The sequence below is a fragment of the Pteropus medius genome, unplaced genomic scaffold, assembly GCF_902729225.1.
Source record: "Pteropus medius unplaced genomic scaffold, Ma_sr-lr_union100, whole genome shotgun sequence".
Taxonomy (NCBI): Eukaryota; Metazoa; Chordata; class Mammalia; order Chiroptera; family Pteropodidae; genus Pteropus; species Pteropus medius.
The window spans coordinates 4395331-4408010 of record NW_024351648.1 but is presented as its reverse complement, the minus strand read 5'-3'; positions in this window follow the sequence as shown (position 1 = coordinate 4408010).

Genomic DNA, 12680 nt, shown 5'->3' with positions numbered 1-12680 from the left:
GACATCAGGGCTACTGGCCTTGGGGTATCAGATGCCAGACAAGAGGTAGGGGGTTGGGCTTGACAGGGGTGAGCCTCTTGGCTATGCGCGGTGTAGACGGACAGAACTGTTGGGCTGGCACCTAACCCGGGTCACGGCATCTGGGCCAAGAAAGGGGACTCATCTGAAGGGCATTTTCCCAGCTGCCTTTTCCATACCTGCCTTCCAAGGATGAGTTGAAAATAGGGTTTAGATTGATGGTTCAACTGGCCGTCCATCAGCATTACCTATGGAGCCGAAAAACACACCTCGCCTGTTGCTTGCTCCACGTTTTGACTCAGTACTTCTTGGGGGAGAAACGGAAATCTGCATTTTAACCGAGTCTGGGTGCTTCTGACGAGCAGTCAGGATTCTGCGTGGAACACATAGTTTATCCCTACAAGCAGTTCCACGCGCTAGTAGATGGGAAAATGCTGTGATACTCAATATTTAATCCAAAACACATCTGTCACTATAGATAAAGCAGACACTGAACAGAAGAGAAGAGAATATTATGAGTAATTTTATGTTAGTATATCTGAAGGTGTAAATAAAATGGATATGTTCCTGGAAAAATACAACTTGTCAAAACTGGCACAAGAAGAAGTAGATATCTAAATAGTTTTCCTAATGTAACAAAATTAAATCTGAAATTCTAAAATCTCCTGCTCCCCGCCCCCACAAATCTTTAGGCCCAGATGGCTTATCTAGTAAATTCTTCCAATAGTTAAGAAAGAATTAACACAAGTTATTATGCAAACTTTTCCAGAAACAAAAGAAACACTTCTATACTTGTCTTATGAGGCCAGCATTATCTAGATACTAAAATATGACGAGAATATTAGGAGGAAAAAACCGACAACTAAAAGCCAAGGCACTCATGAGCATAGGTGCAAAATCTCTAAACAAAAACAAACCGAATTCAGCATGACAAACAAGTTGGGTTTATTTCAGGAACTTGTGGTTGATTTACTACTTGAAAATCAATGTTATTTTCCATTTTAGAAGAATAAAGAAAAATAAACCTCATCTTCAGAAGCCTTAGATAAAATTCAACATCCATTTATTAAAAAATCAAAAACATAATCTCACAGAAAAGTAGGAAGGGACTTCCTTAATCTGATAAATACCATCTTCAAAAACCATAAAGGGAGCATTATAGAATGCTATAATGGTGAAATATATGGAAAGCTCTCCCCGCACCCAGGGTTATCACTGAGACAGGGGTGCCCATTATCTGCAAGGATGCCCATTATCCCAAATGTGGTCAATATTGCATTTTTCCAAATTAGCCAATGGAGTATTTCAAGAAGTAAAAATTACAAGGCTCAAAAGGAAGAAATGAAAACTTACTGTAAAAGCAAATGCAAAATAAAATGTGTGTGTGTGTGTGTGTGTGTGTGTGTGTGTGAACTTAGAAAGAAATGCCAAGAAGCAAGACTGGATGAGACCACCTTATAAAGAACAAAATGAGAGAACCGACTCTACAAATTACCAGGACTAATTATAAAGAGACGGCAAAGCAGCGTGACATTGGTATGAAGATAGAAATCGAACAATAAAATGGCATAAAGTCCAGGGACAAACCAATACATGTATGGACAATTGGATAGCTTTAAGGATAAAAATTGAACTTGACCCCTACTTAACACTATACGCGAAATAAATATACTATCTAAATGCGAAAGGTAAAATATAAAAAGTTTCCAGAGGGAAGGATAAGAAGATACCTTCATGACCCTAAGATAGGCAAAGAGTTCTCAAACGAAACAAAACTGAGTATCAAGCATAGAAGAAAATATTAATGAATCAGATTAAATGATAATAAAGAACTTCCGTTTCTCAGCAGATACCGTGTAGAGTAAAAAGGCAAGCCGTAGAGTGGGAAAAATATGGACGACACTTATACCTGACAAAGGGCTCATATTCAGAAAATAGAAAGAAAAAAATGCAACCCAAAGAAGAAAAAATGAGCCAGGCACTTAGACACTGTAGAAAACACCATGTATGTCTAGGTGTCCACTAACCATATGAAAAGGTGCTCGTCCTCATTAATCATTAGAAAGACTGTGAGCACCAAATGACTGTCCACGGAACACTGCCGGAGGGTGGCTATGGGCACTTGGCAAAACGATTTATCATCATTTCCTAAAATTAGCTATAGGCACCTATTATAACTCCGTAGCCTGACTTCTGAGCACATATCCGAAAGACATGCATATGAATATTCATATCGGCAGTGTTCATAATAGCCCAAACAGGACACTTCCCAAATATCCATCAACAGTAGAATGGAAAAGTAAACCGTGGTACATTTAGACTTCGGGATACTACACAGCAACCCAGCTGAATCAACTGTGTCACCTCATCTTACAATCTTAATGTTTTGCAAAAGGATCTAATGGAAAATGACTATACACTTTAAGATTTCAACACCGTGATGGGAACATTCCAGGTAGCGGTTACCTTAGGCGGGGAAAGGTGGGACCGTGCCTGGTGAGGCCCAAGGGGACCTCAGGCTGTAGTGATGCAGGGCAGGGCCGACCCCCCAGCTTGCCTGCTTCTTGCATTACTAGTGAAGCTCTGCTTCTTGGGTGCTGGTTACACGAGTGTGTTCAGTTACGATTTGGTGTCAAACTGTACACTTTGGGTTTCTATCCTTTTCTGTATGTATATTAAAATTTTTTAAAAAATTGTTAACATGAAAAAGTTTAAAAAGCTAGCGACTTTTAAGTCCTCCCCTTTCTGAGACAGCTGGTGTTATTTCTCACAGCCTGTCCTTCATGTACACTTTTAATGCCAAAAAAATCTTCAAAATATACATAAGAGCTCACTACCAGATAATCCCTATTGACACTTAAAATAATAATAATAATAATAATGCATGTGCACCGTTAGAGCATTCAACTAACACGAAAATAACGTAAAAATGATCTCGAATGAAATAGTTTTTCATTCGAGCTCTCTGAACAGGCTCCCAAAGAGAAGCGCTTTCAACGTTTATTATTGATTCCTTCCAGAAACATTCTCAGACCTATCGTAGAATGAATGCTGCCTCCCCAAGCACCCCGACACAGCCTTTCGCTGAGATGGAGCCCCGCAGAGAGGCCTTCGCTGCTAAAGCTTGCTTAGGACCAGCTAGGTCAGGACACCGAGATGATAAAGCTCAGGACAGGTTACAGCCACAAAGGCGAAGAGTTTCAGGTGAGAGGTTCAAAGACTCTGGAGTCTCTGATGAGGTCCACTGCCTGGGATGCTGTCTATTGAAGGGTGGATGCATCACGTGAGAAGGTCCCAAAATGGACGAGACAGTCATTCGCCGGGTAAAAGTTTTCTGGAATAGCTCAGTTACGCTAAGGAAAACGAAAAACAGCCAAAGCCTGTTCACGAGGACAGCGCCGTGTGGCCGTAGGTGGTTTGGGTTCTCAGCGTGTAACTGTGCTGTCTACATATATACCTGCGTTCCCTTAATCTGTATAAACTCTGCTCTGATGTGCCCACATGAGGGGAACATGAAGGTATGGAGGCGCCTTCTGTGTAAGCCCCTGGGACTTTGACCACCCGGAGGGGACACCTTAACAAATTCACAGAGGCTCCCTGCAGGCCGATGGCCACCCTACACCGTGCCATCTGTGACTACACATCGCTCTGTTCTTTGCTTATTTCTCATCAATACGTTGGAGACTCTGTCCATACTGGCGCACGTGGACCCACTTCGGTGCCATCAGAGGGACCCAGTAATCCTCAGAAGTTGTCCCCACGCGTTTGACCAGTGTCATCGTTGGCCTGGGGACTCCGGATGACTCCGTGTGGAGCGGGTTTCACTCGCCGTCAGCAGACTGAATCATTTGTCTCCCATTCTGGGGGGCATTAGGGAAACAGCAGCTCCCCACTGAGGGTCCCCAGAGGGGTGGCTTTTAAAATGAGAAAACCTAAGCCCGGCGAGGTGAAGGGACCGGCCCAGTCCAGACTGTCACAGCTGGTCCCAGGTGGGGCCCTTTATCTCAGTCCCCCTGCTGTGGCAGCTGGCCTGTGGCCAGGATTGGTGGCATCTCTGCGGAGCGGCTGACGCTCCCACTTGAAATTTGAACAGGAGCCTCCGCGCCTTCCTCCCAGGCCTGGCTCTGCATCCCACACTGCCAGCAGGCTGCTTTCCTGGGCAGTTTTCTGGGCTGTCATCCCCACCCCCACCCCCCAGTGACAGCTGTATTCCCGCCCCCCAGAGCCCCTCTCCCGGCATTCCCAGGGGCCCCGCAAAACAGCCACGCTCAGCCCCAGAACCTGTGAGAAGGATGTGGCTTGGCCTGTCTCAGGCAATGGGCAGAGGCTCCTGGTCGTCAAGCAGTTGATACGCACATCTGTCCTGCGTCCCGTGGAAGCAAAGACCCGCCTGTCTCCCCAGCTCTTGTCTCAGCTGCTCCCCCCACACCACCTGTGGCTCTGAAGAGGCCCTTTGCCTAGTGGCCAGACTCTCTATTGTCTTTGGGAATAAAACCCTCCACCAGGTGGCCCTCGCGTTCCTGTTTGGAGGAAGATGGGGCGGGCGGGGGACAAAATCTATAGGTTTTTTTAAGGGAGAGAGAGAGTAGGTGACAGAAATTAGAGCCTCGACCAGGGCTGTCCTGGAAAGACAGCTGTCCCCGGGCGGCTGCCTGGGGCGCCAGCAGTTCATCAGGGATTTGGGACAAAGGCCATTGTTCTGGTCTGAGCATCCCCTCACATGTCCGCGTCCCCTGCTCCCTGTGGGCCGTGGAAGGATCCCCTGGAACTCACCGCCTTGCCTTTTGGGTTCACTGACAGGTCCTCACCTCCTAGGGCTGGTCTTTCGTGGACACCCATTCATGATTCAAAAAAAGAAAAAAACCCTCTTATTTGGGAACTAAATATCCTTAGATAGAATACATCTATAACATGGAAACTTCGCCCAACGGCATGCTTCTTGGTGAAATACCGCACACTTTCTCCTCGAGATCCAGAGAGGTGACAGTGCCTGCTGCCCTGCTTCTGCTGTAGCCACCATGAGGGTGGCTTTTGCCCCGGAAGGTGACGTTATCCGTATTACCTGGGGCAGCCGACAGATCCGTCTGATAGGAAGACGCCACAGTCTTCCGAGGGCGTTGCCGAGCAAATATCCTTGAAGAGATAGTTGGGGACATAAGTTTCCAGTGTCTCTCGAAGAGCCTTGCAGGAATGTAAAAGGCCCATGAGAATTATCTTCCAACAGTCCCGGCCAGACTCAAAAGCAAAACGATTAAGCTTCCTGTTGTTTCCTCTGCATTCCGCTGAGGGAAGACCAATACTTGGCCTTGCTAGGGCCCGTCCAGGTGTGCCAGGTGCGCCAAGGCCCGTGTGTCCTGGGCTCGTTCGTGACCTTGCCTGCAGACTTTGCCAGAAACTCCCAGGCGAGCTGACCTGGGGACTGTGTTCAGCTTCTCTTCTGCTGAAAGCCTGTCCCTAACGGGCCGTACTGTTATTTAGTTTCCCCAAAACTCAGTAATATATCATGTGGGTATACGCACACGCGCGGAATGGCAGTGGCCAGGATCCGGGGTGCCGGCGGGTGGGGCTCCGAAGGTGCAGGTAGGTGCAGGCCGCTCTTCTGTTCCTCAGCCCGGGGCACGGGTTCAAGGGTGTTCGGCTTATACCCACAGCCACGTGCCGCCTTTCCGTCAGCGACGGACCTCAAACCCGGTGACGGTCGCAGAAGATCTTAACGGAGACGAAAAACGCCGATCGTCTAGCGACACGGCAGCCACCCGATTGTCAACCCCCGGCGAAAGCATGGCGCAGGCCATCGCAGCTGTGGGCTGCACCGTCTGGGTCCGCGTGATGCCCCCCCACGATGTTCGCACAGCAGTGAAACCTGCCCAGGCCGTGGTCCCCGTTGTCACGCGGCTCGGGACCGCACTTGTTAAAGGTACACACGCCTTTGGCGTATTCTCGTGTACAAAACACACATTCTCCTGTTTTACAAACGAGCGCCTGGAGGTCTGGACTCAGACAAACCCATGTTCCGCTTCCCACCATCTCAGGGGCCAGGAGTTTCTCTCCGCTGCAGCATTTTTGGTGTTGTTGGTGTTGTTGTTGTTGTTGTTCTTGTTGTTGTTGTTGTTGTTATGAATTGGGAATAATTGTAAATGCAGCGTAGCTGTCCGACTCTGGCAGGGAAGTTTAGCTCCATCTCCCTTCCAGCAACGGAATTCAGAGTGACTCGATAGGAATGAACGATGGCTGTTTTTTGATCCCTGATTCCGTTAAATGGGCAATGACAATCTCATTCTACCTATCTCTAAAAGAAAAAAAAATAAAACTGGAATGATGTAATAAATCAAGTCAAATTATGGGCTTTGGGTCCAAGAGGGACAGCTACAAACACAGTGCTCGGTGTGGTCCCCTGATTAGAGCTTCTCAGGAAAGCCCCTGGCCGCTGCCCACTGCGGGCAAGTGTCTGTGGTCTCCTGCAGGGACCAGCTCCGTGCCCCCGGGCACCCATGGTGGGCCCCTAACTGAGCCGCTCACGCAGGCAGCCCAGGCCAGGGAGTCGGAGTGCGGGTGTGACAGGGAGTGCGGGTGTGACAGGGAGCGCGTGCACATCCGCACAAGTGACCGAGATGGCGGGAACAAACCCAAACGAGTGAACGAGAGAGGGGAAGGGGGAGAGAGAGAGAGAGAGAGAGAGAGAGAGAGAGAGAGAGAGAGACTGCACATTAAAGGAAGTGGAGCACCTGAGTGGGTGCAAGAGGGAGAAAAGGGCCAGAGGGCGAAGAGGTGGTACAGAGGGGGGCGTGGAGGGGCGGCATGGGAGCACCTCAGAACAGCAGGGCTGAAAGTGGCTGCAGTTGCCTCCCCTTCCCCTCCCTCCCACTCAGCCTCACGCCTCCCATCCACCCTCCTGGCCCTCCACCTCCCCTCCGTTCCCCCTTCCTCCCACCTGTCCTCTTTCCCACCCTCCTCTCTCGCCTTTTGCTACTCCCCTCCCCATTCTCTCAGTGCTAATGTAGTGTCCACCATTCCCAAAGTTCTCAGGTCTGCCATCTACCACCTGAATATTCCCAGCTGCATTTGCCCAGCTTTTGACTCCTGCTTTTGGCCCCAGGAAACCCCGCTTTTAGCATACACAAATATTTGCATCGAGGAGTGGCACCCGTCGATGCCGAAGCGCTACCCAGCGCCGCCGCAAGTTCACCCACCGCCGCCGCCCGCAAGCGCCGCGCGTTATTGCCCCTTCCCAGTGCCCCAGCAGGCGACCCCAATAAGCCATGCCCTCGGCCCGCTCCTGGAGAGGCGGCTTCGGGTGGCCCTGGGGATGTGAACTTGCTGCTCTCGGGACTTGGAGAAGCCAGCAGGGTGGGGCAGCCGGGAGGGCGGCCTTGACTAAAAGGGACCGGGCCCTGGTGAGGGTGCAGGCCCACCCCAGCCTCCTCTCCTGGCTCGGAGGGAAGGGAGGAGAAGGAAGCCGCGGGCGAGGACCGCTGAGCACGGGGCCTGTTGTCTTAAGTGGCCAGGAGAGCAGAGGCTGTGTCTCCATCCTGGCCTTCAGGATTCTTACAGCTTTGTGAAACCTCAGTACCGAGCATCTCGCCTTATCATTTTCCCATGTCCCCCCTTGTCTGCGGGAGTGGGGGGAGCGAGGGATCCATGAAATCAGGTCCTCCGAGGGGAAAAACGAGAGACGGAGGGATGGATTTTCCCTTCCTGCTTTTGCAACAACTTCCAGAGGCCCCAGGGGAAGGGAGTTCTCACCCCGAGATAGTCTGGCCCTTGGCCACACGCACAGTTGCAGAGGCGAAGGGAGAGTCATTTCTACAAAACCCACTTACAGTTCTGCTTGGTGAGCCTGCGTCTGATTCGGTCACACTGCATGGTGTCCTCAGAGGGCCCCCGAAGGACCACCTCACCTGTCTTCTATTATTCAGCTCTTAATCCCTGTCATCCACTCCCCGCTAGAGTTTAACGGGCTTCTTTCTACTCTATTTTCTGTCTTCAGAAATACAGTGTTTCATTCCCCCGAAACATTGTCAAAATTTTAGCCCATTATTTGCATTTTAAATTCAACATCGCTTTCGAAACGTTGAGATATAGTTGACAAGCTGCGCACATTTGAAATGTACCATTTGATAGGTTTTAACACGGAGGGATCGTGGCAATCGAGATGGTAGGCACACTCATCACCTCCCAAAGTTGCCTCCTGTCCCTTTGTAATTGGGAGGTTTGTCAGGATTGTGACTTGTAATGACTGGTTTGAGAATATTATCTCATTACTTTGTGACGAACATCCCTTTGGGGCTCACTTGAGCTCCTTGAATTTCTGATACTAGCGACAAAAGGTTTTTGACAAATAAAATCTGGTTATTTTCGGATCCGATTATAGTTTCTCTGGCCCACTTTGTATCTCAAAGTTTAATCTTGGAAGAAAGTTCTGGGTGACATATGTAAGAAAGGGGAGAAACCCTTAAACTATTGGCGATTTGGCAAATATTTGTTGAGCAAATGGGGAGGGCTTCCTTATCCTTCCCCTTCCTCACCAGCAGGGGGAACTTTTTGACCTGTGGTCCTTTTGTTGTTGTTGTTTTTAAATCAAACTAATATGACACCGATGTTCATAGCAGCATTATTCACGGTGGCCAGGACGTGGAAGCAACCGAAATGTCTTACAATAGACAATTGGATAAAGAAGTCGTGGCACATATATATAATGGAATATTACTCAGCCGTAAGAAGAGATGAAATACTGCCATTTGCGACAACGTGGATGGCCCTCGAGATAATCATGCTAAACGAAATAAGCCAGAAAGAAAAAGTTGAAAACCACATGATATCACTTATATGTGGGATGTAAACCTAAAAGCAACAAACAAACAGGACAAACAGAGACTTGTGGACATGGACTATAGACTAGTGGTTATCAGAGGGTGGGGGGAGGAGGAAAGAGGAAGGTAGATGGGGAAAAAGGGGTCAAATATATGGTGACAGAAAGAAATCTAACTATGGGAGGTGAACACACATCGTAATATATGTATGCCTTACTGTTAAAATGTACACCCGAAACTTACTGAGTTTCATTAACCAATGTCGTCATTAAAAAAAAGTAAATTAAAAAAAAAAAACAACTAATATGAGCCTGGTGAATTAAGATTATCCCAGGGAAGAATGACAATAAATGAATCCCAAGAATGAGATGGTTTTCATGCTTCATTATCTCTGACCACCTACCAAGTCTTTGAATCTTCAGAAATCTCTGATTTTATCCAACTGTTTTATTTTTCCATCTATTCAATAAACATAACCTAGTTCCCATAACGTCCAGGACTCTCTTAGGTCCTTTTTTCTTTCCAAGGATGGTCTGAATTGCTAACATCAAGTTCAAGTTCAAGTTCGAAAGGGAGATAACTTAGATGAGAACAGTTGGAAATCATCTCGCAGTGCTTCCATCATGATGACTATGTAAACATCGTCCTCTGCCGAGACGAGCACATACCATAATTGTGTAACAGCTCGGGTTTGTTCTTAGTGTTTCTGCTTAGCTTCTGGGTCCTGGGACTCCTAGATTTTCTCTGATGGTGCCAAACGCCATCGTCCACACTCACTGCTTTCCAGACAATAGTCTCATCCCTGGGCCTGGGACAAGGCTTGGCAGAGGTGCCCTGTTCAGGGACCAACCAGCCGCCTTGCTGCTCTTTTGGAAGAAGGTTGGTTCTGGGTGTACCGAGCTCCTAATGGCCACCGCCTGCACGCCATCAAATGAATGCGTTCATCTAAATCTCGAATCTATCTTGGAATTAATTTTAGTGTGTGTTATGAATCTATATTCCTTAGTTATTGCTGATTAACGATGACCCCGAAACCTAGTGGCTTTAAAAAAACTAGTTATAATTTATATCTTCTTGGTTTTTGTGGATCGTGGATTCAGCCAGGACACTGGGGATGTGGGGAGGGCTTAACCCTTTTTAGGGTAGACGTGAAGGCTGGGGGTTAAGTCATCGGAAGCCTCGATGGAAGTTGGAAGATCTGCTTCCGAAGGGTCTGGCTCGCACGGCTGGTTAGTTGGTTCTGGCACGTTGCTTCCCTTTTCCTGAGGGACTTTCCACACATAGGCTTTCCCCACAGGGCTGCTTAAGTGCCCTTGTGACATGGACACTGACTTCCACCAAAGCAAGTCAATAATCTTAGCACACTTTCTCATCGGGGAAATTATGTCCCACCTGCAGTCGGGGAAGGAGGGTCGTAATCAGCGGGTGTATTTTAAAACCACCACAGAATCTAACTTAAGTGTTGTCTAACTTTGTATCCAACATCACACATTGCATACTCCACCATTACTCTGCCAATCTGAGTCATTACGGTTTGCGTTTATTAAAATCAAATATAAATTTGGGTCTCTTCTGTTTTTCAGGCTGTCCTTGCATTGAATTGTAGGTTAGTTTATCAGACCAGCTGCTTTCCTTGAGCAAAGGAAGAACTGGGAGAGAAAGGAGGCTCTAGAACCCTGAGGGGCGATGCCGAGATCGGAGAAATACATCAAAGAAGGGAACAGCGTGCTGTGGAATGACAGAAAATGTGTTGCTCTTCTCAGTCATCCTCAGGAGAGAGAAGTCGGTTGGCATGAAGCTCTGTGCTTGTGCCTGACACTCAAACCCTCATCCTGCTAATTCAGAAATATGGGAGCTGCCAGGGCTGACTCCTTGTCAGAAAGTGCCTCTGGCCCACTCCAGACAGGACATGAAGATGGAGCTGTCTTTTTTAATAATAGAGATGTTGGAAAGTCACAGACACTCGGCTCCAAGCAGGCTGAGACCTCAGGGGCTCGCTTGGGGCCAGGGGCTGTCAAGACGTTAGAGAACCCTGGGGTCAAGGGTTGATAGCTCAGCAGAAACCCCGAATGAACAAGTAATAGCTAGGCTAAAAAATCAAGAGCGGTCACTTAGACTCGTCCTGTGATATCACCCCAAGGGTCTAATGTGGTGAGCAAGAACGAAGGGCAGCAGGCTTGCCAGGGTCAGGCACGAATGGCCTCACGCGGCTAGGGCACCCATTCATGGTGGAGGGGACCCTGCGGGGGTGCAGGGGAGCATGCAGACCCCACGGGGAGACGCGGGTGAGATTCACTCAGGAGATTAGGGTGCTGGCCAAGTAGCTGAATTTCGGGTCAGGATCCAGGGAAAGGGTGAAATATAAATCAGGGGAAAACAGGCCTCTGGGGCAGAGAGCAAGTCCGTGCTTGCGTTTCAGGTCTGTCGGGTTCTGGGGACAAAGTGACACCGCGCGCCCCCTGCTGGAGGGGACGTGACATCCCACTGGCTGCCGAGGAGGAGAGTTGGTCGTCGTCTCAAGAGCCAGGTGAATCTAGTCTGGAAGACGAGGTTGTCACGTGGAACTGTCCCCCTTACCTCACCCCTCCCTCCCCCCCACCGCCACATGGGGCTTTCCTCCACCTGCAAACGGATCAAGTTTGCGCATGGGTCTTGGCACCTGCACACACCCATCGGCAGCTCCAGAAAGCCCCGTGTGGGGGGATCCAAGGGGGTCACGTTTGGCCCGGGACCTGCTGCCCCCTGCGTACTGTCCAGGCCGTGTCTTCCGCCCTCCAGTTCCAACGTGGAGGTTCTTGGTATAGTCTGTGCTGCTTTGGGGGCGTTGGGGGCAGGTAGGGAGAGCCATCTGCCTCCAATAACTATAATGACGGTCTCGATGGTGGCCGCCAGCATCCGAATGTGACTGTCGGGCACGAAGTGTCCAAGAGAGGCAGAGAGAGGTATGGAATGGACCTGCTGGGGGTCAGTCCCAGCAACGCAATTGGAAAAGATTCCTGCCCGCCCCAAAACGGTTCTTGACAAAACACAGGCGGACAAACCGAAACGTTTGTCTTGTCTCCTGAGCGCGGACCCCTCTGTCTGTGAAAGGGGTCCAAGTCCTGCCCTTCCGAAACGATGAAAACAAACCAATTTGTGTGTGAGAGAAAGAAATTGTAGCAAAGTGACGACTGCTTCTTTTAGGTGGTTTTTAATGGTGGGTAAACGTCCATAACATTAAAAAAATCACCCTCTTAACTGTTGTAAGTGCACAGTTCGGTGGCATTAAGTACGTTCACACTGCTGTGCCACCGTCACTAACGTCCATCTCTGGAGCTTTTATCCATCTTCCCCAAATGAAACTGGGTACTAAGTAAGCAGTAACTCCCATTCCTCCGAGCCCGCAGCCCCTCGCGACCCCCATTCTACCCTCTGTCTCCATGAGCTTAAAAATCCTAGGTAGCTCAATCATATAAGCACAGTCATATAGTAATTGTCTTTTTGTGACTGGCTTACGTCACTCAGCGTCATGTCTTCCTTTGCATAGATATCTGGAAGTGGCATTGTTGGATCACGTGACGGTTGTATTTAAAAAATTTAAAGGCCCCTCCTTACTGTTCTCACAGGGGCTGCAGCAACTTACCTGTCCTCCAACAGTGCACAAGGGTTCCCTTTTCTCCACATCCTCACCAACGCTGATCTCTTGTGTTTTTGCCCACGGCCCTTCTAACAGGTGTGAGGTGATGTCTCGCTGTAGGTTTCATGTGCATTTCTCCGCTCGCCAGCAATGCCGATTACTTTTTCAAGTACCTGTTGGCCGTTCGCATATCTTCTTTGGAAAAATGTCTCTTCAGGTCCTTCGCCTGTTTTAAA